The following is a 27,112-nucleotide window of genomic DNA, read 5'->3' as shown; positions in this document are numbered from 1 at the left end:
CATACTTATTTTTTAAATAAGAAAATAAACAACTAGGGAAACTATCAATGCAAAAATAAGGACAGAGAATCCAGAGGGGAGACATGAGCCAGACTGCCGCTGTTTGTTTTCCATGCATTAGCAGAAACCATCAATATAGTCAGCATACTTAGAGCTGAAGAGACACCACATTAAACGACTTCCGTGAAGCACTTTGATGAGCATGAATAATGTTCTCAGTTACCAACACAAGAGTTGAGTTTTCCATTATCATGAGTTTTCTCCTTCAGCATTAGTCCAAGCTGGAGAGAACCAGAGACTTCCTTTGGTACAAAAAAAAAACATAAATAATTTAAAAGACTTAGGTTGCCCCTTCCTTTAACATTTCCTATCCAAAATGGCTGTAAATGACTTCCATAAAAGTAACCCATTTTTGTAAACCCTGGATCTATATTTAGGTTTATGTGCTTCCATTTGATTTATGCATCTGACACAGCAAGAATTAAATTACTTGTGGGGCACCTGGGTGGCTCAGTCGGTTAAGCGTCTGACTTCAACTCAGGTCATGATCTCATGGTTCCTGAGTTCGAGCCCTGCCTTGGGCTCTGTGCTGACAGCTCAGAGCCTGGAGCCTGCTTCAGATTCTGTGCCTCCCTCTGTCTCTCTGCTCCTCTCCCACTCATGCTCTGTCTCTCGCTTTCTCTTAAAAGTAAATAAATATTTTTTAATAAAAGAATTAAATTACTTGTTCTACAATGTCCTAGATATGTGACCACCACTAGGTACTTCCAACAAGGGGAGGCCACAAAAGTAGATTTCACAAGAGACCACCCACAACTTTCTCTTTCTTCCAGAGATTTCATCCTCCATGCTCTAAACCAGATCATTAGCCACAATTAATTAACTCTAGTTAAGGAGCCCTTTTAACAGTAGACATTCTGGGAGCACCAATAGCAACCACTATAGCCTACAAAGTGCCTTGTGCCTAAGATCCTTTCTTATATCAAATGCTCAAACATAAGCATGCATGGATAATTCTATTCTCTCCATTTTGCAGACTTAAAATGATAATCGACGTGACTAAATCTCCATAAATAACCAGGGGAACCTGGACTTGGCTCAAGTTCTCTCTGACTTAAAGATCTTATTAATAAAATCTTCCCTTTAAAAAAATAATTAAAAGATGACTCTAGTCCAATTAGTAGAAAAGGATATGAGATGTCAATTACTTTAATAGTTGTCCTCAAAACAAGATTATGACAATAAGTAATAATAGTAAGTAAGGCAGACGGGAAAGACTTCTATTATTTCACTTCTTTAGGGAAAGAAATTTCCAAAATTGCTTCCACACCTAACCTTGGACCATTCTACACATGTAAATTCAGTTCTGAAATGTTGCTCACCCTCTGAGCATCTCCTCTAGTTCTACTCAAACCCATTGACAGTACCTTGTGGTAGTAACAAGTAATACATACTGAGTACAGGAACATGACACAATCAATCAATTCCTTTCTGGAAAATTCTCAGCCTCTATGTATTGCAACAAACTGGATTTTGACATCATAATTGTATTGCAAGCAACCTGGCAAAGCAGATAATGAATAGATTTGGGGGTCAGGCATGATTGGATTTAAATCCCAGCTTCATCACTTAACAACTGATCAACCTTAAGAACATCACTTAACCTCACAGGTATTATTTTCCTCACCTCTAGAAAACTGATTGTATATATTGATAGGAATATATATATAATCTCAGTTATTCTAGAATTAATTAGATCTCCCTCTATGTATACGTGCAGACTTATTAACAAAATACCTCTCAACATACTCTTCCACACAAGTTTCATTTGTGAGAGAACAGTGCAGTAATGCCGGCAGTAAGTGGAGGAAATACTAAACACTATGACCATCCCCAGATTTGGAAGGACAAGGAGAAAACAAGGAACAAAATGGAGCAACACTTTCTGGCTCTACAATGAAAAGATGGATCACCAAGCAGGTGTTCTTCAACTTGTTTTTTCCCTTCTACCTTGGCTTTCTGATATCATCACGTATGTTCTTTGACATGTTCATAACATCCTCATAATCTGGAAGGGAAGTCTAGAAGCAAGAGATAAAATTTGGGAGGGACACTTTAAAAAAATCACCTTGGAATCATCTTTTGGTGGTTGAGTTTCAACTTGAGCAAATAAAGAAAGAAAAATATGCATGTAAACACCTTCAACTAAATATCCTTATTCAAAGTCTATTTATTTAAGGTAATTTCACACCAAAGTAGTTAATTCACTGTCAGACTGGGAAGAAAAAGCAAACTTCAGAGGAACACTCCAATTCCTTGAGGTATACTCCTGTAGGGGAAGGAAAGTATTTCTCCCTCTACTCTTCTGAGTTCTTGGCTAGACCCCTGTAAGAAAAGACAGATGAACAAGAGAAAAACAGTTTACTAACATATATTTCTCATGTCCACAGTGGAGTGACCCAGGAAGAAATGAGTGCCTCAAAGGGTTGCTCTAGAATTCCAGTTTATATAGCATCTTTAACAAAGAACAATAAATTTTTGGCAATATGACAGGATGCAGGAACACAGTTGTAGGCTTCTGAGGTCGGCAAACTGTGGGAAGGTAAACTAACAGTAAAGACTAGTTGGTGAGGTTCATGATGTAGATTTTTCTGGTATCATTCCAAGGCTGATACAATCTAAAATTATCGCCAGTGTTTAACTTTTGTCCTTCCTTGTAGAGAAGGGAGGAGGGACACCTTTGAAAGGTGTGTCCTGCTTTTAGGCAAACGGGGAAGGGCAGGGAGCTCCTCTTGTATCTGCTTCTTCTCAATTGCCTTCAGCTCAAAATACTCCTTATGCCAAAGTGGAATATTCTGGGGTGGCATCTTATGCTACCCTTTATTCTCAACATAGCAACCCAACATAGCCTGAAGGCAATGGATTTTTACAAATAAGAAAAGAAAGCACTAAATGACAAAGCTCCATAACCTGAGGTGCTCACAGTCCCCATTCTTTCTTGACTTCCTTAAAGAGCTTAACAAAAGAACATATTATTTATCATTCCATTATCTTTAGAGGGCAGAAAACTCAGTGTCTACTGGATTAAATAATAATAGAGATGTACTGCTCATGTACCTGAATGTCCAAGTGTGGGGTGGGATACACAATTTCTTGATCCAGCTGCAAAGGAGGCCATTTGCTCACTCAGTCTTTCACAGTATTACAAGGCATAGAGTGGCTGCAGGAACAATCTGCCCACTGGTAGTGGTTACCTTTGATAAAGGCGATAGAATATGTTGGTAGACATAAGCCAAAACTGACACTCCAGAGCTAGGGATCAATTTTCTCCTACATGAATGAACTGATTGGGGTGGAATGCGTACATTAGCAAACATCTGGTACTATTTGAAAGAGGTAGAGGAGAATGGGCACTGGGTAAGTATACAAAAAGTACACTGAAAACACTAGAAGCCATCATTATCCAGGACTTCTGTGATTTCAGTGGAGAAATTCAAACTAGCCTCCATTAATCAGGAAATAAATCAAAAAACAGCAGAGGAAAAAAGATCTACACTATATTGGAAACAGACTAACTCCTTCTTTTTATAGCAAATGGATAGAAAAAATATACAGATTATAGAACCTGTGTCAGTTAGGAATGTCTTTGGACACATACAACAGAACTGCACAAAACACCAGTAAGTTAAGCAAGATAAAAGTTTTTTTGTTACCTGAAAGAATATAGAAAGATCCAGTATGGTGATTCCTTAAATTAAAAAAGGAAACAAAAAATAATGAAGGACATCTAGCATCTATTTTCTACTCTCAATGCTGGCTTACCTCTTCATTCGGCTCAAAGTTTAAAATATCTATTAAAGCTCTATTCATTATTTCTACATTGCAAGCAAGTAAGAAAAACAAGGGGTAAAGGAAAACCAGAAGAGTACTTGCCACTCCCCCAGCACTCACAGAGCCTGACCCAGGGCTAGAGCCCACAAACTGTGAGATCATGACCTGAGCTGAAGTCAGATGCTTAACTGATTGAGCTACCCACATGCTCGCCCCAACCCCCCTGACCCTCTTTTGAAAGTGACTTCTTCAAAGTCCTGTACAACACATACCCTTGCATCTCATTGGCCAGAAACTTATTACATGACCACATTTATACACAAAGAAGGCTGCCAAAAAATGTAGCATTTTAGTAGAATATATTGCCTCCCCTTCAGAACCAAAGGACAAAAGCAAGAATAAATATTGGAAACTATCAATGGTATAATTTTCAGAACCAATGAAAATGACCTAGAACAACCAAACAAATTGAAAAAACAAAGAATAAGTTTGAAGGGCTTATAGTATTTGTTTTCGAGCATTATAATGGCAGTAAAATAATCAAAAGAGTGTGGCATTGACATGGAAATAAACATATATAGCAAAGGAACAGAGTATTGAAAAACAGATGGAAGCATATATAGTCAATTTCTGGCAGTTTCCAAAGTAACCCAATGGGAAATAACAGTCATTTCAAAGAATGCTTGCTGCAACAACTGGATATTAGTTTAGGAAAAAACCTAACCTCTACCATTGTTTTACAATATACATAAAAGTGATACAAAATGGAACCCAGGAGTTAAGTGTAGGAGCTAAAATTCTAAAATTTCTAAAGGAAACTATAAGAGAATCAATGTGTCATAGATTTAGGCAAGAGTTTCTTAAAGAGGATGCGAAACCCACAAACCATATAAGAAAACTGATGCGAATAAACTGACTTCACTAAATTAGAAACTTGAGCTCTTCAAACAACAGAGTTAGGAGATTGAAAAGGTAATCTACAGAGTGAGAGAAAAGGGTCACATAACATATATCAGGCTAAGGCCCCGGGTTTGGAATTTAAAGGAAAGTCTTAGAACTTAATAATAGTAAGAAACCCGATGACTGAAAAATAGGTAAAATTTATCACCACACACACACAAAAGACAATATATGAACAGCCATTAAAAACATACAAAGTTGCCCAATACCATTGGTAATCAGGGCAATGCCATTTTAAAACCACAGTGAGTCATTACTAATAGGTCATTGGAATGACTAAAATTTAAAAACTGGCAACATTCAAAGTTAATAAGGATGTAGAGTGGCTGGAACTCTCACACATCGCTGGTACTGATGCTAAACAGTGCAGCTACTTCAGAAAGCAGTTTCAAAGTGTCATATTAAATTAAGCATACACTGTCATAATAACCAGCTAACCTGCTGTTAGAATTTGCTCACGAGAAATTAAAATATCTGTCCATACAGAAATGAACCTGAATATTTATAGCAGCTTTATTCATGATGGCCAAAAACTGTAAACAATTCAATTCAAAAGCTGATCAACTGGTGAGTGGATTAACAAACTATGGTATATCCATAGTAAGGATACTATTTAGCAATAAAACAAACAGATACTGACACACACAAAAATATTACCTTAACTAGTGACGCTTGGGTGGCTCAGTCGGTTAAGTGTCCAACTCTTGGTTTCGGCTCAGGTCATGAGCTGTGGGTTTTCCTTTCAGGCCCTGCCTGTCGGGCTCTGTGCTGACCGTGCAGAGCCAGCTTGGGATTCTCTCCCTCCCTCTCTTTTTGCCCCTCCCCTGCTTGCTCTCACATGCTCTCTCTCTTTCTCTCTCTCAAATAAATAAAACTTTAAAAACTATATTATACTAAGTAAAAGAATTAAACACAAAATAATACATATCGCATGATTCAGTTTACGTGAAATTATAAAAGAGGAAAGCTATAGAGGCAGAAAACATATCAGTGGCTGTCCGTGCGGGGCATTGGGGGAAATTTTCTGGTTGCTCGGGACCACAAGGACACTGATTTTGATGGTGGTGGGAAGACCATATAATACTGCTAAATCTATCACACTTGAAGTGGGTGAATTGAAGATATGTAAATACTCCCTCAGGAAAGCAAGACGAAAACGTAAAGAATTCATAAACAAGTAAATAAAGGTATGAATAGCTGGTGGTAAATGCTAAGTCTAAGTATAGAATAAATCTTAAAAAGCCATGTATAGGGGCGCCTGGGTGGCTCAGTCAGTTAAGTGTCCGACTTTGGCTCAAGTCATGATCTCACGGTTCGTGGGTTCGAGCCCCGCTGCATCGGCCTCTGTGCTGACAGCCAGCTCAGGGCCTAGAGCCTGTTTCAGATTCTGTACCTCTCTCTCTCTCTCTCTCTGGCCCTCCCCTGCTCTCTCTCTCTCTTTCTCAGAAATAAATAAAACATTTAAAAAAACCAAAATCCATGTATAAATTTAGTTGACAAACAGAACATGATTATTATAACCCCCCTTCAAAACATATGTAATGTAAAATAACTGTTATTTTAATAGACAAGCACAAGAATTTCATGTCCTTAAAAACACACAGAAAAGATAAAAATTTTAAAACCATAAAATTATTGTTCAATATAAAGTTCAAGAATGAAAGGATTGAGCAAAGAGGCTTATTTTCTTGTTAAAGAAAGGTATGAGGGGTGCCTGGGTGGTTCAGTCAGGTTAAGCATCCGACTTTGGCTCAGGTCATGATCTCATGGTTTGTGGGTTCCAGCCCCACGTAGGGCTCTGTGCTGACAGCTCAGAGCCTGGAGCCTGCTTCGGATTCTGTGTCTCCTTCTCTCTCTGCCCCTCCCCCACTCATGCTCTGTCTGTCTCTCAAAATAAATAAATAAATATTTAAACAATAACTAATTATTAAAAATGATAAAGGAAGGTATGATACATAATGAAGATATGCTTGCCATGAACCTTTAGGTTACAAAAAGCTATAGACTTAAAATAGAAAATGTATACATATATACACATACATATATATCTCTTATATCAGAAATTACTGAAATTATAAAGAAAAACTGACAAAAGAGAAATAGAGACTCTATAACGAAGTCAATTGGACTTTGACACTGTAAGTAGAAGTAAACAAGATAATTGACATTTTATTTAAAAAAATGTTTTAACGTTTATTTATTTTTGAGAGACAAAGAGAGACAGAGCATGTGTGGGGTAGGAGCGGAGAAAGAGGGAGACACAGAATCTGAAGCAGAATCCAGGCTCTGAGGACAGAGGCTGGCACCAGGCTCCAACTCACTGAGATCATGACCTCAGTCGATGTCAGACACTTAACTGACTGAGCCAGGCACCCCGAAAATTGAGTGTTTAAACAAAAATAATAATGAACTGTGGGTTTTAATGTATGTGAAAATAAAATGTGTGACAACAACAGAACCAAGGCTGGTAGGGATGAAATGGAACTATAACTCTTGTAAGTTTCTTACAATTATATGTAAAATAGAATATCACTTAAAAAGAGACTATGTTAATAGTGTGTGTTATGAAAGTTTATACACCCCAATTAAAAAGCAGAGATTTTCAGATTTGCTAAAAAGCAAGACTTTACTTGATATTTCCTACTACAATATACACTAAATATAAAGACACTTTTTTTTTTAAGTAAAAGAATGGAAAAAGCTATACCATGCTAACATGAAACAAAAGAATCCTAGAGTGACTATTAATATCAGACAAAGTCGATTTCAGAGAAAGACGATTACTGGAAATAAGTAGTGTATTTCATAATGATAAAAGTATCAATTCAAGAAGAGGACATAAAAATTCTAAAGGTTTATATACACACTACTAGAACTTCAAAATGCATCATGCAAAAACTGCTGGAACTGCAAGAAGGAAAAACACAATCCAGAAATATAGTAGGATATTTCAGTGCTCATTTCACAACAATTGATAGAATAAGCAAAAAGAAAATCAGTAAGGAGAGAGAGAAATTGAACACTACTGACCAACTTGTAATTTTTTAAATATGCAACACAAGATCAGAATTCACATTCTTTTAAAATATACAAACAACATTTAGTAAGACAGACTATATTCTGAAACAAATCTAAATATTTTTTTTTAATTTTTAACATTTTTATTTATTACTGAAAGACAGTGCATAAGCATGGGAGGGGCAGAGAGAGGGGGAAACACAGATTCCGAAGGAGGCTCCGAGCTCTGAGGGCTCAAACTCACAAACTGCGAGATCATGACCTGAGCCAAAGTCAAAGGCTCAACCAACTGAGCCACCCAGGCGCCCCTGAATATATTTTAAAGAATTCTTACAATGTTCTCTGTCACAATAAAATTAAAATAAATAAAAGAAATCTATCAGAGAAATCAAGAAATATTAAGAAACAGCATAACATATCTCTAAGTGACCTGGGGGTCAAAAAAGAAATCAGAAAGGAAATTTAAAAGTATTGGAATAAATGAAAATGACAACACAGCATCTAACAATGTGTGGGGTGCCACTAATACAGTATTTAGGGGAAAATTTATAGCACTAAATGTCTATATTTTAAAAAGTTCTCAGAGCAGCTGGGTGGTACAGTCGGTTGAGCATCCAATTTCAGCTCAGGTTATGATCTCAGGGTTCGCAGGCTCAAGCCCCAAGTGAGCTTTGTATTGACAATGCAGAGCCTGCTTGGGATTCACTGTCTCCCTCTCTCTCTGACCCTCCCCCATTTGCTTTCTCTCTCTTTCTCTCTCTCTCAAAACTAAATAAACATTAAATAAGTAAATAAATAATTCTCATTGTCAGTGACCTAAACTTCTATCTTAACAAACTAGAAAAAGAAGTTAAACCCAAGCAAAGGAAATAATGCGTATTAAAATAAAAATCAATGAATTAGGAAATGGGAAAAAAAGATAAAATCAAGAAACCGATGGCTGGTTCTTTAAGAAGATAAACAGATCAGGAAAAAAAAAAGAGAAAAAAACACAAATTGCCATCATCAAAAATAAGAGAACTGATATCTTTACAATTAGAACACATACTAGGAGGATAATAAGGGAATATAATGAACAGTTTTAGGCTAATATATTCAACTACTTAGATCAATTATACAAATTCCTTGAAAGATACAAACCACTGAAACTTACTAAAAAACTGGAATAGTCCTATTTCTATCAAAGAAATTGAAATTGTATTCTGAAAGCTTCCCACAAAGAAAACATCAGGCCAAGATAATTTCACTTGCAAAGTACACCAAACATGTAAGAAGAAATAATACCATTTATCCACAATCACTTCCAGAAAATTGAAAGAAGCAAACAGTTCCAAACTCATTTCATAAGGCCAGAATTGCCTGAAACCAAATGCAGATAAAAGCATTATAAAGAAATAAAACTACAGACCAATATTTTTTATGAAAATACATGTAAAAATTCCAAAAAAGATTTCAGCAAATAAAAATCCAAGGATATAGAAGGGATTATACATCATACTGCATTGACATTTATCCCAGAAATGTAAGGTAGGTTTAACACTGGAAAATTAATCATCGTAATTATTCATATTGGCACACTCATAGACAGAAACATACTCAACAAAAACTATCATCCATTCCTAATAAAATTCTGAGCAAATTAGGAATAGAAAGGATACCTGATAAAGGGCATCTATGAAAATCTAGAACTGACATCATGAAAGATAGGATGTTTCCCCCAAGCCAAGAAGTAAGACAAAGATGTTGTTCTTATTACTTTTATTCAGTATTGTACTGGAGATTCTAGCCACTACAACAAAAAAGAAAAGTAAATAAAAGGAATCTACATTGGAAAGGCAGATATAAAGCTGTTTGTATTTACAAAAGACATGATCATCTAAGCAGACAGTTGATGGAAATGTCCAAAAAGCTACTAGAATTAATAAGTGATTGGAGCAAAGTTATAGGATACATGATCATTATTTAAACCGCAACTGTATTCCTATATATTAGCAACAATCAGAATTTGAAGTTTAAAAGTGGATATAATTTACAATTGCATTCAAAATATAAAATATTTTGCAGTAAATTTAACAAAAATGTGCAAGAGGTATACACCAAAAAGTACAAACATTGCTGGGAGAAATTATCGAAGACCTAAATAAATGGATAAATACACCCTGTTGATGGTTTGGAGGTTCTCAGTATATCTAGAATGTCAATTCTCCCCAAAGTGATTAGAAATTTTAGTAAAATCAGTCAAATACCAGCAGGTATTTTTTTTTGTGGAAATTGTTGAGCTGANCCTCTCTCTCTCTCTCTCTCTGGCCCTCCCCTGCTCTCTCTCTCTCTTTCTCAGAAATAAATAAAACATTTAAAAAAACCAAAATCCATGTATAAATTTAGTTGACAAACAGAACATGATTATTATAACCCCCCTTCAAAACATATGTAATGTAAAATAACTGTTATTTTAATAGACAAGCACAAGAATTTCATGTCCTTAAAAACACACAGAAAAGATAAAAATTTTAAAACCATAAAATTATTGTTCAATATAAAGTTCAAGAATGAAAGGATTGAGCAAAGAGGCTTATTTTCTTGTTAAAGAAAGGTATGAGGGGTGCCTGGGTGGTTCAGTCAGGTTAAGCATCCGACTTTGGCTCAGGTCATGATCTCATGGTTTGTGGGTTCCAGCCCCACGTAGGGCTCTGTGCTGACAGCTCAGAGCCTGGAGCCTGCTTCGGATTCTGTGTCTCCTTCTCTCTCTGCCCCTCCCCCACTCATGCTCTGTCTGTCTCTCAAAATAAATAAATAAATATTTAAACAATAACTAATTATTAAAAATGATAAAGGAAGGTATGATACATAATGAAGATATGCTTGCCATGAACCTTTAGGTTACAAAAAGCTATAGACTTAAAATAGAAAATGTATACATATATACACATACATATATATCTCTTATATCAGAAATTACTGAAATTATAAAGAAAAACTGACAAAAGAGAAATAGAGACTCTATAACGAAGTCAATTGGACTTTGACACTGTAAGTAGAAGTAAACAAGATAATTGACATTTTATTTAAAAAAATGTTTTAACGTTTATTTATTTTTGAGAGACAAAGAGAGACAGAGCATGTGTGGGGTAGGAGCGGAGAAAGAGGGAGACACAGAATCTGAAGCAGAATCCAGGCTCTGAGGACAGAGGCTGGCACCAGGCTCCAACTCACTGAGATCATGACCTCAGTCGATGTCAGACACTTAACTGACTGAGCCAGGCACCCCGAAAATTGAGTGTTTAAACAAAAATAATAATGAACTGTGGGTTTTAATGTATGTGAAAATAAAATGTGTGACAACAACAGAACCAAGGCTGGTAGGGATGAAATGGAACTATAACTCTTGTAAGTTTCTTACAATTATATGTAAAATAGAATATCACTTAAAAAGAGACTATGTTAATAGTGTGTGTTATGAAAGTTTATACACCCCAATTAAAAAGCAGAGATTTTCAGATTTGCTAAAAAGCAAGACTTTACTTGATATTTCCTACTACAATATACACTAAATATAAAGACACTTTTTTTTTTAAGTAAAAGAATGGAAAAAGCTATACCATGCTAACATGAAACAAAAGAATCCTAGAGTGACTATTAATATCAGACAAAGTCGATTTCAGAGAAAGACGATTACTGGAAATAAGTAGTGTATTTCATAATGATAAAAGTATCAATTCAAGAAGAGGACATAAAAATTCTAAAGGTTTATATACACACTACTAGAACTTCAAAATGCATCATGCAAAAACTGCTGGAACTGCAAGAAGGAAAAACACAATCCAGAAATATAGTAGGATATTTCAGTGCTCATTTCACAACAATTGATAGAATAAGCAAAAAGAAAATCAGTAAGGAGAGAGAGAAATTGAACACTACTGACCAACTTGTAATTTTTTAAATATGCAACACAAGATCAGAATTCACATTCTTTTAAAATATACAAACAACATTTAGTAAGACAGACTATATTCTGAAATAAATCTAAATATTTTTTTTAAATTTTTAACATTTTTATTTATTATTGAAAGACAGTGCATAAGCATGGGAGGGGCAGAGAGAGGGGGAAACACAGATTCCGAAGGAGGCTCCGAGCTCTGAGGGCTCAAACTCACAAACTGCGAGATCATGACCTGAGCCAAAGTCAAAGGCTCAACCAACTGAGCCACCCAGGCGCCCCTGAATATATTTTAAAGAATTCTTACAATGTTCTCTGTCACAATAAAATTAAAATAAATAAAAGAAATCTATCAGAGAAATCAAGAAATATTAAGAAACAGCATAACATATCTCTAAGTGACCTGGGGGTCAAAAAAGAAATCAGAAAGGAAATTTAAAAGTATTGGAATAAATGAAAATGACAACACAGCATCTAACAATGTGTGGGGTGCCACTAATACAGTATTTAGGGGAAAATTTATAGCACTAAATGTCTATATTTTAAAAAGTTCTCAGAGCAGCTGGGTGGTACAGTCGGTTGAGCATCCAATTTCAGCTCAGGTTATGATCTCAGGGTTCGCAGGCTCAAGCCCCAAGTGAGCTTTGTATTGACAATGCAGAGCCTGCTTGGGATTCACTGTCTCCCTCTCTCTCTGACCCTCCCCCATTTGCTTTCTCTCTCTTTCTCTCTCTCTCAAAACTAAATAAACATTAAATAAGTAAATAAATAATTCTCATTGTCAGTGACCTAAACTTCTATCTTAACAAACTAGAAAAAGAAGTTAAACCCAAGCAAAGGAAATAATGCGTATTAAAATAAAAATCAATGAATTAGGAAATGGGAAAAAAAGATAAAATCAAGAAACCGATGGCTGGTTCTTTAAGAAGATAAACAGATCAGGAAAAAAAAAAGAGAAAAAAACACAAATTGCCATCATCAAAAATAAGAGAACTGATATCTTTACAATTAGAACACATACTAGGAGGATAATAAGGGAATATAATGAACAGTTTTAGGCTAATATATTCAACTACTTAGATCAATTATACAAATTCCTTGAAAGATACAAACCACTGAAACTTACTAAAAAACTGGAATAGTCCTATTTCTATCAAAGAAATTGAAATTGTATTCTGAAAGCTTCCCACAAAGAAAACATCAGGCCAAGATAATTTCACTTGCAAAGTACACCAAACATGTAAGAAGAAATAATACCATTTATCCACAATCACTTCCAGAAAATTGAAAGAAGCAAACAGTTCCAAACTCATTTCATAAGGCCAGAATTGCCTGAAACCAAATGCAGATAAAAGCATTATAAAGAAATAAAACTACAGACCAATATTTTTTATGAAAATACATGTAAAAATTCCAAAAAAGATTTCAGCAAATAAAAATCCAAGGATATAGAAGGGATTATACATCATACTGCATTGACATTTATCCCAGAAATGTAAGGTAGGTTTAACACTGGAAAATTAATCATCGTAATTATTCATATTGGCACACTCATAGACAGAAACATACTCAACAAAAACTATCATCCATTCCTAATAAAATTCTGAGCAAATTAGGAATAGAAAGGATACCTGATAAAGGGCATCTATGAAAATCTAGAACTGACATCATGAAAGATAGGATGTTTCCCCCAAGCCAAGAAGTAAGACAAAGATGTTGTTCTTATTACTTTTATTCAGTATTGTACTGGAGATTCTAGCCACTACAACAAAAAAGAAAAGTAAATAAAAGGAATCTACATTGGAAAGGCAGATATAAAGCTGTTTGTATTTACAAAAGACATGATCATCTAAGCAGACATTTGATGGAAATGTCCAAAAAGCTACTAGAATTAATAAGTGATTGGAGCAAAGTTATAGGATACATGATCATTATTTAAACCGCAACTGTATTCCTATATATTAGCAACAATCAGAATTTGAAGTTTAAAAGTGGATATAATTTACAATTGCATTCAAAATATAAAATATTTTGCAGTAAATTTAACAAAAATGTGCAAGAGGTATACACCAAAAAGTACAAACATTGCTGGGAGAAATTATCGAAGACCTAAATAAATGGATAAATACACCCTGTTGATGGTTTGGAGGTTCTCAGTATATCTAGAATGTCAATTCTCCCCAAAGTGATTAGAAATTTTAGTAAAATCAGTCAAATACCAGCAGGTATTTTTTTTTGTGGAAATTGTTGAGCTGATTCTAAAATTCATACAGAAACACAAAATACATAGAATAGCAAAAACAATTTTGAAAAATAACAACAAAGTGGGAGGACTTTTACACCACCCGATTTCAAGGTGTATTAAAAAGGAACTATAATCAAACTTGTTGGTATTCAACTCAAAATAGACAAATAGATGACTGAAAATGAATAGGAAGCCAAGAAGTCCATACAAATATGGTCAATTGCTTTTTGGCAAAAGTATTAAGGCAGTTTAATAGCAAAAGGGGAGTTTTTCAGGACATAGTGCTAGAATAACTGGATATCTAGTAGCAAAAACAACAACAGCAACATTTCAAATTATGCCTCATGCCATATTAAAATTTTTTAAATGAATTATAGACCTAAGTGTAGGGGCACGTAGGTGGCATCCAACTCTTGATTTCAGCTCAGGTTATGATCTCATGGCTTGTGAGAGCAAACCCCACATCATGCTCTGTGCTGACAACACAGAACCTGCTGGGGATTCTCTCTTTCTCTCTCTCTCTCTGCCCCTCTCCTGCTTGTAGTTGTTCTCTCTCTCTCTCTCAAAATAAATAAATTAATTTTTAAAAAGAACTTAGTGTAAAACCTAAACTATAAAACTTTCAGAAAAAAAATAGGAAAAACATCATTGCACCTTCTGTTACTCAAAAATTTCTTAGAAACAACACTAAAGGCATGAGCCATTAAAAATCAAAAATGATAAATCGAACTTCATCAAAATTAAGAATGTCTGTTCTTCTAAAGAGCAGAATAGAATGAAGAGACACTTCAAGGACTGAGAGAACAAATGTTTGTAAATGACACATTGGATAAAAGACTTTGTATCAGTTAACCACTGCTGCATGAAACACGACCCTCAAAATTAGCAGCTTAAAACAACACATTTATCATCTCACATTTTCTATGAGTCAGAAATCCTAGCATAGCTTAGCTGAGTCTTCTCCTTCAGAGTTTTTCACAATATATCAGCCAGGAATACAATCTCATCTGAAGGCTCAACTAGAGAAGGATCCACTTACAAGCCCTTTCGCATGGTTTTCAGCAGGATCTAGCTTCTCAGGGGCTGTTGGACTGAGGCCTCACCTCCTCATCAGTGACTGGCCAGGAGTCACCTTATGCTCCTTGCCCTGTGGGCGTCTCCAGCTTACTTCATCATGTAAGACAAACCAGAGAAAAAGTGCCAGGCAGAGAGAAGACTAGCAAAATGGGTGTCACGATCTTTTGTAATCTCATCTTAGAAGCTATACCCCATTACTTTTGCCTACTCTTCATTAGAGGCCATTCCATCAGTCCAGCCCACACTCAGAATGAGGACATCACACCAAGACATGCACATGTGGAGGCAGAATCACTGGGGACTATCTTAAAAGTCTGCCTACTATAGACTTCTTCCTGGAATATATAAAAAACTCTCAAAGCAGAGCAATTTAAAGAAAAGCCAATTAAAAAAGGACAATTTGAACAGATACTTAATTGATGAAGATATACCAACGGCACATGAGCACACAAAAAAGCTTTCAACACCACTGGTCATTAGGGAGATGAAAATTAAGACCTCAATGACATTTCATTGCAAACCCATCAGAGTGTATAAAATTAAAGAGACTGAATACAAGTGTTGGAAGGAGATAGAGAGAGCAGTTGGAACTCTCATACACCGCTGGCGGGTGTTAAAAATGGTACAATCCCTCTGAAAAATTATTGGAGAGTTTCTAAAATGTTAAACATGTAATTAGCACAGAATTCAGCCATTCTACACTTAGATATTTCCTCAAGAGTAAGGAACACATATATTCATACAAATATGGTTGTATATTAATGTGCATTGCAACTGTGTTTGCATTAGTCAAAACTTGGCAACAATCCAAATTTTCATTAGCAGAGGAATGGATAAACAAATTGTGGTATATGTTATCATGGAATACTACCCTGCAGTATTAATTAATGTGCTCGGAAAGTGACATTTTATACTACTTGCAAATTTTGTGATTGTTTCCCTGAAATGCCTAAGAGATTTCAGTAAATATCTGAAAACAGTAGATTCAATAAGAGAAATTGCCAAAATGGGTAATTATAAAATAAGATATAAAAATTAAAATTTTAATGATATAAATAGTTAGAAATATGGCTACAACTTTCTTTTTCAATGCCAATGAGTTATAATATACATAAATACACACATATCATGAATTGTCTAAGGTTTATAAGGAAAAAAATAGAAATATGTACTGAAAAACTTAACAGACTTAAGTAAATTAATAGATATATTTCATTCTTACATGGGAAGACTAAAAACTGAAAAGATTCTAAATTTCTCCCAAAATTAATTTATAAATGCGATGCCATTCCTGTGTAAATTTCAATGCTGTTTTGGTGAAGGGCAGGGGAGAGTGGTACTTGCAAATTATTGATCTGATTTTAAAATGTTTCTGAAGGACAAAGTATGGGAACAGATTCTGAAAAAGTAGAATAATAACTTGGAACTTAATGCAATCAGATATTAAAATGTATTTAATAATTCAAATTAAATTAAAATTAACTAATTTTTTAAACAGTGTAGTTACTGTGCAGAACAGAAGAATAAGTGGAACACGGCAGTACTTAAAGAAATATATCAAAATATATTCATGGCATTTCAAATCTATAGTGGAGAATGAATTTTTCAATAAATAATATTGGATGGAGCACATGATTGTCATTAGGAATAATAAAAATAATAAATAAAAATTTAAAAAATTTAAAAAATTTAAATTAGAAATAAAAAAAAATAAATTAGGTTATTGCATAAGCCCAATGGATTAAATTGGATCTGAAAAAATATACTAAATAAGAAAGTAAAATAAGAAATTACAGCTCCATGTATTTATGCCTTGGGAATGGTGAAATATTTTCTAAGCATGACATTAAATGCAAAAACTGTAAAGGAATAAATGATATATTTAACCACATAAAATTTTCAATTTTCTGTTCATCAAATATTTTTATAGAATTTAAAAAACAAATAGGAAAAATATTCCCATTTTATATGCCAGACAAAGACCTATAGTATTTAATATTTAGAGTTATCACCAAGTAGTAAGACCGACACAATAGTAAATTGGATAAGACATGGTAGGCATTTTACAAATGGCCAATATATATACGAAAAGATAATCTATTAGATAGCAAAGAATAAATACCAAAAAATATAAGGTTTTTGCATACATAAATAGCAATTTAAAAATATTCACAATCTGAATAGTTGACTATACATATTGTATAAAGCACATTGATGGGTCATTTTGGACATTTCTCTCTCCAAGCTATTAAAAATTAAAACTTTTATCTGTTCACGGACATGCTAATATATCCTTAAAGTAGCTGAATGGAAAAAGCAGCTTATCAAAAACCATGAAAATATCCCTATTTTTTAAAAATTGTGCACAGGCACCTGTTTGTGCATTCATGTAAATGCAAAGAAAAGTCTATACTACTATACTTCACAAAGGGTCAATGTTCATTCTCATTGTGTACTGAAAAGAACATGATTGCAGGTTGATAGTGACGAGGTATGGCATAGGCTGTCTACTTTGGTTACGGACCTTAATTCTCAGCACATGGCTGGTTGTCATTTTTGCAGCTGAAGGCTCCTGAATGCTGCGATCCACTTCTAACATCCAACCTGTCTCAAAGGGCTGGGAGAGTTTTGCGAGCATTCTGCAGGAAGAGAAATCTGCGAAACTCCTTGGGCGCACCTTCCTCTTGGCATCACCAGGCATCTTCACTACTCCTGCACTGGGCTGGGCGCAGAGGGAGCCCCGGAGACTAGGCACCAATTGAGAAGCAAAGTCCAGTGTCCGTAATAAAGGAAAGTTCAGCTAGGGAAGTTAGAATATTTTAAACCCCATGCCTCGAGAATGCCTGGAAAATTCAAGATTTTCTGAAGCAGAATGATTTGAAGGGACCATTTTGACCTTGAGTCTATTTTGACCCTTTGCCTCCCTACACTTTCTCTTACTTCACTTACCTTCCCTCCTCTGAGCCCTTCTCCCCCTTCTGGTCTCTCCCCCCCATCCAGTCTCCTTCCTCCTCTCATTTCACTCTCTACCTCATCCCTTCTACTTTCCAATGCTTGCCCTCCACTTGACTCTTCCTCTGGGCCTTAGTCTGTCCCTTTTGTGACCTCCCTCTGTCTCTCTGTCTTTTTCTCCATCGGATCTTCTTCCCCCACCCTCCCACACTTTCTCACATTAGCTCCTTCATTTATCTGTCCCATAAAATTCCCCCAAATTTCTCAATGATTTGAAAAAAATCTTAAAAGTAATTTTTTCAAATTTATAATAAATATTGATAGAAATAATCAACAGGAACTGAAATCGACACAGGCTAAAACTTCATACGGTAAAATTTTCTCCTGCTCAGAAACTTCGGATGCATCACATCTTGATATTCGTTTTAGAACTGCAAAATCCAGCCTCTAAAAATGTGGACTGGAGGGAAATAATAACTACAAATAAAAGTTCATGATAGGAGAACTGACAATCCAAACATGTGATGGGAGAAGAGTATTTATTAAATGAAGAAAATCTGCATGTACAAAAAAATTAAATACTTCATTCATCAAAAACTTATATGGAAATATGGAACTTGTTTAGCTGTGTTATATAAAACATTGGCTCAGCGCTTAGTTTGACATGATGGAATTCATTTCAAAAGCCACAGTCTTGATAAAACTTTATCATTGTTGGCATAATTACGGTTTTTGAAAGTTAATATTTTAAAATCTTCCATGTCAAAATGCCAGAGGTCAAAAATGGGATCACAAATGGGACCAACATGAGACCATGAATTTCTCATTATTACATCAGTCCCATGCACCACTCGAGCAAACAGTTGCCTTCTCTTTATAAAGAAATAGAAGAAGTTGTAGTCTCTAGTTGCTCTTGGTGCACTGTCAAAGAAAAATTGCAACCCCTAAAAAAAAAAAAAAAAAAAAGCCAAAGGAAATGTATATTAACTAGAGCTGAGGAGCTCTTCCCAACAATATTATCTTCTCAAACAATGTATTTCACCAAATGATGTTGGAAGCGCAAACTATAGAGCCAAGCAGTGTGTGAACATTCTGGTTTTACTGCTATCAAGCACCAGACCCTTCCCTTGCCAAAATGTAGACAATGCAATAACACTGGAATAATGCTGTTGCAGAATAATTTTTGAAATCATTAAATAAACGAAAACCTAGAGGGAACGGAAATTGTAAAGACTGCATTATTTATAAAGTTACACCATTTCCTGGAATGCCATCCACAATGGATGTTATTGAGCAGGGAGAACTTGACTACTGTGATCAAGCCACTCAAATCTGCCCCAGGTATGGGATCCAGCAGGTAAATGGTTCTAGCCCATGCTGATGAGGTGAATTGCAAAAATGTGCAGTAGTGTATATGCTAAAGTCCATACGTCTTTCATCACTGTCCTTAAAACAGATATCAGCTGTTACTTATGAAAACTCAATGAAATGTCTCTAATGGCATTGTTGCCTAATTATATTATGCAATTTCATCTTTATGTATTATTGCTCAGTGATTACACAGGAATGCAGTGTGCATATCTCTACCTGTTTTTCTTTCCTCCTTGTGACTCTTAGATAAACTGCTAACTTTTTTACATCCCCTCCTTTTATTTTTATTCCCTCTTGCTAAAAAAAAATATAATTGTACACTTAGCTGTCTCAAAGCACAATGATCAAAGTGCTCGCTCTAGTCTTCACTGTCAACTCTCCATTCAAGGAACTCAAATTATCTTCTTCTTAGTACCCATCCAACCTCAACATTCAAGAAAATTGAATTCATCTCCTTTGATCTCTCTGTCTGATACAACTCACTCTTATAGCCCTCACAAGTCAGTCTCAGAAGCATAGGACTGTACAATTCATAGATACAAACTGTCTCCTTATGGATCTTCCTTACCACTTAGCTGCCACCTGAACCTGCTCCCCATCCACCATCACAGGGAGACAATCCTTCCCTCCTTCTAGATCTGCTTTTTGTTCTCCATGTCAGATAATTCTCCTCAATGCTCAGTTGGACCTTACTTTTTGTCCTGAAGGGAAAACTACTCTTTTTAAAAATGTTTTAATGTTTATATTTTCTGAGAGAGAGAGAGAGTGAGCAGGGGAAGGTCAGAGAGAGAGGGAGACACAGAATCCGAAACAGGCTCCAGGCTCTGAGCTATTGTCAGCACACAGCCTTACACGGGGCTCCAACCCACGAACCGTGAGATTATAACCTGAGCCGAAGTCAGGCACTTAACCGACTGAGCCACCCAAGTGCACCTAAAACTACTCTTTTAAATGTCAGTGAATAAGAAAAGTGACCCATATAAACAGAATAGGAAAAAGAGGTCCTGATCCTTGAAATTAATAATCATTGAAATTAATTGATAATTATCCCATTAGTCAGTGAAGCCAAGAAACATTGGTGGATCTTTTGTTACTGTTCTCCAGCTGCGAGAACTGATTGAGTCTACAACTAATGAGTCTACAAATACAAATTAGTATCAATCCTGAGTGAATAAAAAGCTTGAAGGAAAAAAACCCATTCAAAACTTGCCTAGCCAAAAGGTGAATCCATCACATTGAAGTAAATTAAAAAGCAATCAACAAACACTAACTACTGAGTCAAGTAAGACATTTTATGATAGGCTAATTAGAAATTAATATCAGTAATATTTATAAAATGTGGCCTGCATAACTTCTAATTTTGGGAAAGTACTGTGGGGTTTTTGTTGTTTGTTTGTTTTGTGTTCTAATATATTATCCACTCTTTTTTTTTTTTAAAGTAGATTTCACACCCATTGTGGAGCCCAATGCAGGCTTGAACTCATGACCCTTAGATCAAGACCTGAGCTGAGATCAAAAGTTGAACTGCTTAATCAACTGAGCCATCCCTGGGCCCCAAATGTGACTATTCATTTTAAAAATGTATTCAAGGGGTGCCTGGGTGGCTCAGTCAGTTAAGCATCCAACTTTTTGGCTCAGGTCATGATCTCACAGCTTATGAATGCCCACCTTGAGTTGGGTTTTGTGCTGACAACTCGGAGCCTGTAGCATGCTTCATATTCTGTGTCTTCCTCTCTCTCTCTACTCCTCTCCCATTCATACTCTGTTTCTCTTTCTCTCAAAAATAAATAAACATAAAAAAATTTTAATGTACTCAATTAACAATGACAGAGTCCTTCTTGATGTGTAGGATAAAAAGTTCATAAGCATTTATTAAAACAGCTTACATAATTTAGTAGATTTTCAGTCATTGAGCAAAATTCTACGGATTTAGTAAGCTTTTAAATCCTCTAGTTTTGGGGCTCCTGGGTGGGTCAGTCAGTTAAGCGTCTGACTTCGGCTGGGTTTGTGGGTTAGAGCCCCGCGTGAAGCTCTGTGTTGACAGCTCAGAGCCTGGAGCCTGCTTCGGATTCTGTGTCTCCCTCTCTCTCTGACCCTCCCCTGCTCACACTGTCTTTCTCTCTCTCTCTCAAAAATAAATAAAACATTAAAAAAATAAAAAATAAATAAATCCTCCATTTTTTTATTACCAGAAAATGCTGAGAGATATGTTAAGGTCTCACAATGCTATTCCATTTCTGTGAACTTCCCATTGAATTACTAAGATCTTTTGCTTTATATATTTTAATGCAATTAGTTTTAGCACAATTTCATAGAGCTTATATTAACAAAATGAGTATTTATAATTTTTTAAAAAATCTTAATGTTTATTTTTGAAAGAGAGAGACACACAGAGTATGAGAAGGGGAGGGGCAGAGAGAGAGGGAGACACAGAATCTGAATCAGGCTCCAGGCTCTGAGCTGTCAGCACAAAGCCCAACAGGGAACTCACACTCATGAAGGGCAAGATCATGACCTGAGCCAAAGTCATACACCCAACCGACTGAGCCACCCAGGTGCCCCTATAATTTTATTTTTAATGTTTATTTATGCACGGTACAACATTTAAGAAAATAAAGTTATAAAAATAATGCAACAAATATATGAAAACCAAAAGATTCATAGCAAATTAATTCATATTTTTGATCCCTCCTCTGGGCAACCTGCCTTCCTTCCTCCCCAGTTGAAACCTTTGTACTACTTCTTAAGTTTACATTTCAAGTAAATTTTTATACACTCATATATTTTTGTTAGCTCTGAATCCAAAAATAATACACTATTATAGTATTTTATGCAGCAATGAAAACAAATGACCTTTAGTAAGACCTTTCAAGTTGTATGACTACCAAAAAGTATTTAGGAAAAATAAGTGAATACACAAAAATATATGCAGCATATATAACCCCTTATATCATGTTTTAAAGTAAGAATTGTACCCTATCGACATAAGATAGTCCCTTTTCTCCCATTTTAGTCTTTCTGCTTCGAATTGTTGCTTATTTTTTAATATTTAATTTGATGTTTGGTTTATTTTCTTTCTATGTTCATGGTTTACAAGTGCCCATACTTAAGCTTTTATTCTTTTTAAGGCAACTTTAAGTATGTTTGTTTACACCACACCCTTGTTGTGTATCTACTATGAAAGAAGCAAATAATTCCACACTCACAGTTGGAGATTTTAACACTGGAGTTAGCAAACNGGACGCTTAACCGACTAAGCCACCCAGGCGCCCCCAGAGAGTAAATATTTTAGTCTTTCAGCATATTCTTGGGGGGGAGGGAGAGGGTTTATAACCCTTTAGGAAAATAAAAAAGCAAAACGAAATAAAGCGAACAAAAACAAACAAACAAAACACTCTTAAGAGCCTTTGGACCAGCAATTGATAGGACAGTCAGACAAAGAGTCAACAAAGACAGAGAGAGAATGGTTGAATAACAGTATCAATAATCTAGAGTAAATTGATATTTATAGAACACTACATCCAACAAAAGAATACATATTCTTTGCAAGTATATAAACTACATTTACCAGCATGCAGTATATATTCAGTCATATAAAAAAATCTAAAATTTAAAAGATTGGAATCATGTGAGTATGCTCTCTGGCCTGCAATAAGAGAATTAAAACTCAGTAAAAATAAAATGCATAGGAAAACTCCAATGTTTAGAAGCTAATTACTTTCAAATAATCAATGGACCAAAAAAAAAAAAAATCCCAAGGGAAGTTATTCAGTGATTTAACCAAATGATCAAAAAATTCAAAAAGTCAAAATTTGTCACATGAAGACAAAATAGTGCTTAGAGAGAAATTAAGTACCTATGCTAGAGAAGAACTAACTGAGTTCCCATCTTAAGAAATTAGGGGAAAAAAAAAAAGGAAAAAAAAAATTAGGAAAAGAACAAATTAAACCCAATGTAGGTAGAAAAAGGAACTAGAAATAAAGAAAAAGAAGAAAACAATGAAGTAGAACATGAAAAAGGAACAGAGAAGATAAACAAAAAAAGTATCTTGCTCTTTAAAAAGATAAAATTGATAAGCCTCTTGCAAGACTGGTTTTGGCGGGGAGGGAAGATAAGATACAAATTATCATTATCAGAAGTGGATAAGAAGACATCACTACAGATCCTATAAACACTGGGAATGTAATTATTATGAATAACAACTCTATGGGGGCGCCTGGGTAGCTTATTTGGTTCCACTCAAGACACCATCTTGTAGTTAGTGAGTTTGAGCCCTGCTTCTGCTCTGTGCTATCAGCACCCAGCCACCTCTGGATGGATCCTATCCTCCTCTCTCTCTGCCCCACCCACTCTCCACTCACACTCAGGAGCATACTCTCTCTCTCTTAAAAATAAATAAGCATTAAAAATAAATAACAACTTTATGTTAGTAAGTTCAAAAATTTAGATAAATTAGATTAAATAATGAAGATGAAAGTTTCCAAATGGATATAAAAACAAATAGAAAATCAATTAAAGGCATTAAATTCTCACAAAGAAATCTCGAGGCCTTGGAGCACCTGGGTGGCTCAGTGGGTTAAGCGTCCAACTTCGGTTCAGGTCATGATCTCATTCATGGTTTGTGGGTTTGAGGCCTGCATTGGGCTCTGTGCTGACAGCTCGGAACCTGAGCCTGTTTTGGATTCTGTGCCTTACTCTCTCTCTGCCCCTCCCCTGCTCATGCTTTGTCTGCCTCTCTCTCTCTTTCTCTTAAATATAAATAATCATTAAAAAAAAAAAAGAAATCTCAAGTCTTAAATACCTTCACAAGTGAATTCAATTAAATGTTTGAGGAAGAAATAATAAAATTCTTTATAAACTCTTTTAGAAAATAGAGGATTAGAAAACACTTTCTAATTCATTTTACCAAGGGATCATTCCAAGAAAAGAGCACTACACATCTTTCATGAACATAAATGCAAAAATATCCTTAAAATCTTACAAACAAGGCAAGGATGTCCACTCCTACCACTCTATTACTGGCAGTAATAGATCTTTAGATCTTATATGTAGAAAAGTTTAAAGACTCTGGAGAAAAAAAAAACTGTTGGAGCTAATAAATGAATTCAGTGAAGCTACAGGATTCAAAATCAATATACAAAAATCAACTGTGTTTTTATACACTAATAATGAGTTATCTGAAAAGGAGATTAATAGGACAATCTTACTTACAATAGTATTAAAATGAATAAAATATTTAAAAATAACCTTAAACAAAAGGTGAAAGAATTCAAGCTATAAAACTCTAAGGACAGAAATTTTAAAAGACACAAATAAATGAAAAGATATCTGTGTTCACACATTGGAAGAATTAATTTTGCTAAAATGTCTAAAGTACTCTAAAGTGAGCTACAGCTTCAATGCAGTTTCTATCAAAAATCCTACTGGCATTTTTTGTAGAAAGAGAAAAAACAATCCTAAAATTCATATGGAACCATAAAAGACCTCAAATAGCCAAACAACTTTAAGCAAGAAAAACAAAGCAGGAGATATCACACTTTCTGATTTCAAATATATTACAAAGCCACAGTAAACAAGACAATATGATACTCACATAAAACCAGACATATTGGGGCTCCTGGGTGGCTCAGTCGGTTGGGCATTCGACTTTCGCTCAGGTCATGATCTCGACATCAACCCCACAGAGCCTGCGGCCTGTTTCAGATTCTGTGTCTCCCTATCTGCCCCTCCCTTGCTCACACCCTGCCTCTATCTCTTTCAAAAATAAATACACACTAAAAAATTAAAAACAGACATATTGATCAATGGAACACAAAAGAGAGCCCAGAAACAAACCCACCTGTATGTGCTCAACTGATCTTTGAAAAGGCTTTGGGAATAAACAATGGGAAAATGATAGTCTGTTGAATAAATGGTATTGAGAAAACTGTATATCCGGAAGGAAGGAAGGAAGGAAGGAAGGAAGGAAGGAGGGAGAGAGGGAGTGAGTGAGAAGGAGGGGAGGAAGGAAAGAAGGAGAAAGGAACCTGGACCCTTTTTTCACATCATACATAAAACTCAACTCAATATGAATTCAAGACTTAAATGGAAGACCTGAATTCCTAGTAAATATATGACCTTAACTTTGGAAGAAAACAAGGGGGAAAACTTCGGGATATTGGCCTTAATGGTGTCTTAGACATGACACCAAAGCACAAGTGACAAAAGCAAGGAAAAAAATAGACAAGTGGAATTACATCAAAACAGAAAGCTTCTTCACAGCAATGGAAACCACCAACAAAATTAAAAGAAAACTTATGTAATTGAAGAAAACATTTTCAGACCATATATCTGAGAGTTAATATTCAAATATATAAAGAACTCCTGCAACTCAAAAGCAAAAAAAAAACAAAAAAAAACAAAAAACAAAAAACAAAAAAAACACCCAATTTAAAAATGAGCAAAGAAACTGAATAGACATTTCTCCAAAAAAGATGTACAAAAATCTAACAGGTGTATGAAAAACTGCTCAACATCACTGATCGTTAGGGAAATGTAAAGCAAAACCACAATGAGATATCACCTCATTGTCATCATATAGCCATTTTCAAAAACAAAATGAAACAAGAAATAACAAATGTTGGCAAGGATGTGGAGAAAAGGGGACTCTTGGACATTATTTTTAGGAATGTAAATTGGTGCAGCTCAAAGGATAAAAATGGAACTATCATATGATCTAGCAACCCTGGGTATTAGCCAAAGGAATTGAAATCAGGATCTTGAAGAGATCTCTGCACTCTGCATTTATTGCAACATTATTCAATAGCCAAGACACGGACACAACCTAAATGTTCATTAAGGTTTGAATGGAGCAAGAAAATGTGATGTATTGAAAAAATGGAGTATTATTCAGCCTTAAAAGAGAGAGAGAAATCCTAGTATTTGCAACAACATTCATGAACCTGGAGAATATTTATGGCAACTGAAATAAGTCAGACAAGGACAAATAGTATATAATATCACTTATATTATGAATAAAATAGTCAAGGTCATAGAAGCAGAGAGTGAATCAGTGATTGCCAGAGAGCAAAATAGAAAGGTGTTAGCCACAGAATACAAAGTTTCAGTCATACAAGATGAAAGTCTTTGAGATCTACTGTACAGCATATACAGCTTGTAGTTAGCAATACTGTACTATATACTTAACAATTTGCTAAAAGGGTAAATCTTACATCGACTGTTCTTATCACACAAAAAAATCATGAATAATAGGGTGGGAGGAAACTTTTGGAGGTGGAGATTGTGGTGATGGTTTCACAGATGTATACTTGTCTCCAAAATCATCAAGTTGTATACGTTAACTAGGCACAAATTTGTAAACAAGTTTTCTCTTCAAAAAAGAAATTACATTCATAATTTTCTCTCCTTCTTGACTACCTTAGTCCAATCCTTTACCTTCTCTTAGCTGAAGCGTGGCAATCTGCCCTCTCCATTACTGCTGAACAGACCTTGAAAGATCTTGAAAGACCGAGAAAGACCTTTCTAATGTGTGTGAGATAAGGCCCAGTAACCCCAGCACGGAAATCTTATGAATAGATTTCCACTCTGCAGTTTGCTCTCTTACCTGTTTTCAGATCCCATTTTGCTCCTAGAATTCTAAACGCTGATGCCCATCAACTTTTATGCCTCTCTGCCTTTGCTTGTGCTCTTCTTTGTTTGTGAACTGTCTTCCTAAACTCTGT

This window comes from Crocuta crocuta, unplaced genomic scaffold, assembly GCF_008692635.1.
Source record: "Crocuta crocuta isolate KB4526 unplaced genomic scaffold, BGI_CrCroc_1.0 scaffold26, whole genome shotgun sequence".
NCBI lineage: Eukaryota > Metazoa > Chordata > Mammalia > Carnivora > Hyaenidae > Crocuta > Crocuta crocuta.
The sequence above is the reverse complement of the archived record's forward strand: the minus strand, read 5'-3'. Positions refer to the sequence as shown.